The sequence below is a fragment of the Asparagus officinalis genome, chromosome 6 (genome assembly GCF_001876935.1).
Source record: "Asparagus officinalis chromosome 6, Aspof.V1, whole genome shotgun sequence".
Taxonomy (NCBI): Eukaryota; Viridiplantae; Streptophyta; class Magnoliopsida; order Asparagales; family Asparagaceae; genus Asparagus; species Asparagus officinalis.
The window spans coordinates 47,773,856-47,780,170 of NC_033799.1; positions in this window are offsets into that span (position 1 = coordinate 47,773,856).

The following is a 6,315-nucleotide window of genomic DNA, read 5'->3' on the forward strand; positions in this document are numbered from 1 at the left end:
TAGGCCATTCAAATCCACTTCAAGTACATAAATAAATAATTAACTATTATACAACCTCCTATTATCGTGAAGGATGATCTCTGCTGTCTGTAGGTTTCCAAGAAAAAACACCCTAGTTGCTTCATAACAAGGCAATTAGATGTTCACAAGTTTCTCCAGAGAAAATATGTCAGATTTATACACCTTATGCATATCAATCTTATTCTCCAGCAAGAATTTGTCAAGATCCTTTATGGCCTCCAGAGCTTCTTTGCAGATCATCCATGAGGCCAATTTTCTTCTTTGTGTCTATAGAAGTATAGCAACAATGGACCCGTTCCTAAATGTTTGGGTGTCACCTTATACCAAATGAAAAAAAAGAGCATCCATGACGTTGGAAATAGGTCATCCACTTCAAGTACATAAATAAATAATTAACTATTATACAACCTCCTTTTATCATAAAGGATGATCTCTGCATGTCTATAGGTTTCCAAGAAAAAACACACCAGTTGCTCCATAACAAGGCAATTAGACGCTCACGAGTTTCTCCAGAGAAAATATGTCAGATTTATACACCTTATGCATATCAACATTATTCTCCAGCAAGAATTTGTCCAGATCCTTTATGGCCTCCAGAGCTTCTTTGAGTTCATCCATGAGGCTAATTTTCTTCTTTGTGTCTATAGAAGCATAACAACAATGGACCCGTTCCTAAACATTTGGGTGTCACCTTATACCAAATGAAAAGAGTATCCATGATGTTGGAAAGAGGTCATCCACTTCAAGTACATAAATAAATAATTAACTATTATACAACCTCCTTTTGTCATGAAGCATGATCTCTGCATCTCTATAGGTTTCCAAGAAAAAACACTCCAGTTGCTCCATAACAAGGCAATTAGACGTTCACGAGTTTCTCCAGATAAAATATCTCAGATTTACACCTTATGCATATCAACCTTATCCTCCAACAAGAATTTGTCTAGATCCTCTATTATGGCCTCTAGAGCTTCTTTGAGATCATCCATTAGGTAAATAATGTAAATTTTTCTCTAGATACGAAGACTTTGTTCTCATCCAAGTTCCTCTAGAGAACAATACATTTTTCTTCTCTACGTCCTCTCCTTCAGCTCCTTCAATACTCTATCACAGATAATAATACAGTCATGCCTTAACTTCTTTTCCCTTATCATCACCGGTCTATTGGAGTAGGAAACTTCATCTCCATGTGACCAGGGGCGGATAAATAAACTTCAGCCACTGGGAACAAGACTATATGTTAACTAATATATGGTATTTTTACCAAAAATTTTAGACACACCATTACTAACTATGAGTGTCTATTTAAAAAAAATCTGAGGGCCTAGGCGACCAATGGGTAAAACAGTGTGAGGAAAAATTGATACAGGGGTTTAACACTAAATTAATATATCGGCATGTGCAAATGCACGTGCAAGTAACAGGAAGTTTTTATCTTAACAATTCACTGCCCTTCATGTCAATTATATTATTTATGATTTAATGTGTACACATGGAATTTCTACTAAAAATGCACGTTGCATACTGTAAATGTTTAAAATAATAAAATAAGTAAAAAATGTATAGTTTAACCATCATTTCCATATAAAAATAAATGTAAAATAATATTTTTAATACATCACTGACAAAACTATTTACAAAATTGTGTATGCAATTATAGTAAACATATTATTGTAGACTTTTACATAAAAGCTAATCTAATTTGAATGGATTTTAGAAAAGAAGTGATGTAATTATTCACTAAATTAGTAGGATGCAAAACAACCAATTATTTAAAAAGAATAGAAATAAGATTTTGTGGTAAGGTTCAAAAAGTTTGCTCTCTTGTGGAATTGGAGCAAAATTAATTATTGAGGTGATATTTACACACTCATTTAGAAATTTACAAATAACATAAGGATAGCTACATTGGAGGGGCTTAAGTATGGAAGTAAAAACTGTATGTGTTTAACAAGTATGTTAAAAGTCACACCCATTTAACAAAGTACACTCTATCTTATATCTATAGAAATTTATAAGTGAAAGAACTAGATGTGTGACTAAAGGATGATAGTAGCATGATACAGATACATTTCATAGGGGTTAGTGGGGGCAATTACCCCCACTACCCCTAGTTTAGATCCACCACTACATGTGACATCGTGATATGATCATAGCTAGTCTTAGTGTGACTATCTCCAAACTATTGCGTAGTTATCAAAGGCAGTACCTACCACTTGTGATACCCCGACATGGTCAAATTGGTCCCGTACCCGTGTCGGGTACGTTTTGGGTATAGATCCACACAAACGGCAGGGACACGGCGATCTCATGAGTGAGGAAAAAAATCAACACAAAATTCTAAACCTAGGAACCCTAGAAACCAAAACCCTAGAATCCAGACCTGAGCTTGGTGGACTTGGGCGTGCGGCGGTTGGGGATGAGAGTCTTCACGTCGTCAGTGGGGTAAAACTTGGGCGGCTTCTCGGCGGGCTTAGTGGGTTCGGGTTTCTTGTCGCATTTGGGGAAGATCCGCCATTTTGGCCTTGATCGCCCACATGCCTCGCTTGTGGTGATTTTCGAGCAGGAGAACTTGTCGATCCCTCGAATGAGATCTTGGTTCCTGGATGAAACCCTAGTGGTTTTGGGAGGGGCTATTTGATGGAGGGCTGAGGAAACCCTAGAGATTGGTGAGGAGAAATGGGAGGAGGCGACAAAGACGAAAACCCTAGCGGGAGGTTGAGGTTTATATGGGGAGGGGTTTGGGTTTGGGTTAATTTTTTTGAAATGGTTTGATAGGCCGTTTAAGCGGTCCTCTTAGGTCTGGACTGGTTTAGCTTTTAATGCTTGTATTTGTTTATATAGGTAATAATATTAGTTCTAAATTTTTAATTAAAGTAAAAACAACTTTCTACTTCTTATGCAAGGAATATAGTTTTACCTTTTAGAATATGCTAGTGAGTTGTAAGTTTTTGGGATATAGAACTAACTTTTGGAGGTACATTTATAACTTTAAACAATATACTTGTAATATTTTGGGGTATGCTTGTCATATTTTGGGGTATATTTGTAAATGTAATAGGTATTTAATTCAATATTGATCTAAAGTGAATTATTTTATATATATACAGTTGTGTCCTTGTACCCGACTTTTTACAAATTTGACGTGTCTTGGGTACCCGTACCTGTATCTAGGCAACATAGCCTACCACCATGAACTTTACCTGAGTTATCACCTATCTTGGGATGACTCCGGCCACAAATAAGAAGAAAACTCTAAGGCTTTGGCAATTAGGAGCAAGTGTCTTCATCTTTCACTTTGCTTTTCAAGTGGTCTCTCAATGTTTTCAATATCAAATGTCGAGAAAAAATCAAACAGTCAAAATCCATATAAGGTTGTAGATATCAAGTAAATATTAGGGATATATAGTTAATATCGGAGTGCTACATCAGATGATGTGCATATGTTATACAATATCCTAAAAATATTCTCTAAACATACTTACAAAATCTAAGCATACAAAAATGTAACTAAAATATGTTTAGGATTACTACAATTATAGAAACTTACTTTCATAAAAGAGCCTACTAAGATTACTACAATTATAGGATTACTACAATTATAGAAACTTACTTTCATAAAAGAGCCTACTAAGATTTGCTAAAAATGGTAGAAGGATGGAATTTATGTTAAAAGAACATTAGAGAAATTTTGCAGAATTATATTGTTTCACGACAAAATATATAAAAGGACATATCGATTGATATATCAACCCTGTCGAGACATATCATCCAAAATTTTCCTAAAGCCAACAAAGTATATTGAGACCATATCATTTTGTGGTAAACCTTATAAAAGGATACATCGACTGATAATTAGCTATATTGGAGATGTTTAAAACAAGAAAAAATTGCATTCGGACACCTTAAAAAATAGAAATCCAAACAATATAGTCTACCACCTTTTGGAAAAGCATAAATACCTTACAATCTAAAACAATCATGCGTCCGACCTTTTGAAAATTCACAAACTACACTCTCTTGTCTCATGTGAACTTTTGAAAATTCACAAACTACACTCTCTTGTCTCATGTGAACTAACCCTCTTCATTCCCTCTCATTTTCCTCTCCCTTTTCCTCTCTCATCTCTCCCATGAACCTATTGAACTAGATCTCTTTTTTCTCTATCTCTTCTTTTCCCCCTCTTTTTTCCCTAATCTCTCCTATAAACCCATGAACCGTCCCATAAAACCAAGAACTCATTCTTCACCGAGTGATAATGTGATACAAATGAAGGTGTAGCAACGATTGGAATGGAGAGTAGATTGGGGACAAGAGCGCATAAGAAGATAAAGGGGAGGGTAGGATAGATAGATCTTGAGGGGAAAGGTATGGTTTAGGAAGGAGGATAAAGAGAGAAACTTGTTTTTATTTTATATTTTTATTTATAAAAACTATTAGAGGAGGCGACTGGAGAACAGAGGGGAAGAGATAGATTGTGAAGGAAGAGGTGGTAGTTGAGGAAGGAGGAGGAAAAAGAGAGATTTGTATTTTTATATTGTTATTCAAGAATCATTATCATTGTTCATAGCATTATTACTCTTTGTACATATTATGTTATGTTTGGAATAAATTCTTACATTTGTTCATAAAATTGTTATATATATAATAATTTTTATCTTTTACGTTTATCCAGCCCATATTATAAAATGTTAAATTTTGTTCATAAATTATTAACTCTATTCATAACATTGTTACTTTTGTTGGTTAATGTGTTACCTTTTTATGTTTCAAGCAAGAGTATGCTATAAATTATTACTTTTATTCATAAGTTGTTACATTTGTTTTTTAAACAAGAAAATTTAGCCCGAGTGATGTCGCGAAATTAGTGAGAAAAATTCCACAAAATAATGGTTAATACATTTAGTTAAAAATGCATCATATATATATTTAATATACCAAACTACAAAATAAAGAGGTTTAAAATTAATACAGTTGAGTATTTTGTGCGTAGAAGAAATTTTCGTAGTGGGAGGTTTAAAGATACATTGGAGTAAAACCTTGAGATTATCTTCAAAAAAAATTTCCAAATGGAAGTGGGTTTAAAATGAGGATAAAAATTATAGGATTATAAACCCAAAAAAATTCATCTATAGTTTTAGATGTAGCGGCATTGGTACAAAAATGAAAAAAAATAATGTTTTAAACATTTGGTTTAAAAATAATTGTATTTTAACTACTTAGAATAAAACATAGCAAGTTATAGAAAATAAATTATAATTTACACCATATATCAAAATGTCGAAAGACAATGTGAGTTTAATTGTTTAAAATTAATTCGGTGGATGTTCCTTATTCTAAAAATGATTTGGAAGTTGATGAATTTAAAGTTGTTTTTTTTTTGGGGGGGGTCTTTCTTTTTGGGGGTTGGGGGGGGGGTGGGGGGGGGGTAAAGCTTTGGGTTTATAGGAAAGATCCCTTTTGGAAGTGGGTTGGTGTGAAAACAAATGAGGTTAAGGCTTTATATTTATAGTTAAAAACTATTTCTTTTACTGTACTACATCACTCTTCTTTCCCAACATTTATCAAAAGTTTCATCACCAATTTTCTACCATTCATGTCACATCGACCCCGCAAATTTCTATGACCAATAGGAGGGAACTGAAAGTGAAAGCACTTTTTTTAGCAAGTGAGAAAATGATCCACATTAATATGCATGTGAAATACATCGTTTCTTTTCAAAAATAAGTTCTCATTGAAACTAAAAAGGAAGAATGATGTGGCAGTGTCCTTTTATTTATTTATTTATTTAAATTTAACTTTCTAATCTTCAAAAAAATAATTAAAACACTTCTTGCATTACAAACTTGTTTTTAACAAAAATATAATCCATCTTATCGCGAAGAGGATATATTACATTTTTGCAGGCTTGAATCATGGCAGAAAAGTTTTTGTTCTATGGTTACAAAGATTTTTATTGAACAAGGATTAACTTACTTATTTGGTGGTCATACTAGTGTCTACAAATTGTAGAAAACAGATGGTTTTATAAAGAAAATGATAAGAGGAAAAAATGGTATAGAGATAGAAAAGAATATAGAAAAGGGCATGAATCAAATGATAGCTTAGAGAATATAATAAGTTGTTATTGCCACTAATTTTTTAAATAATGAAATATATTAATAAGTATAGTTCTTTATTTGAGTGGTCCCCAGTTTTCTCACTTTTATCTTACTTCAGCACTTTTTTAGGGAAACTTAAACTTGTATTATATTTGATATGGATTTTTTTTCACATTTCACATTCACAACCACT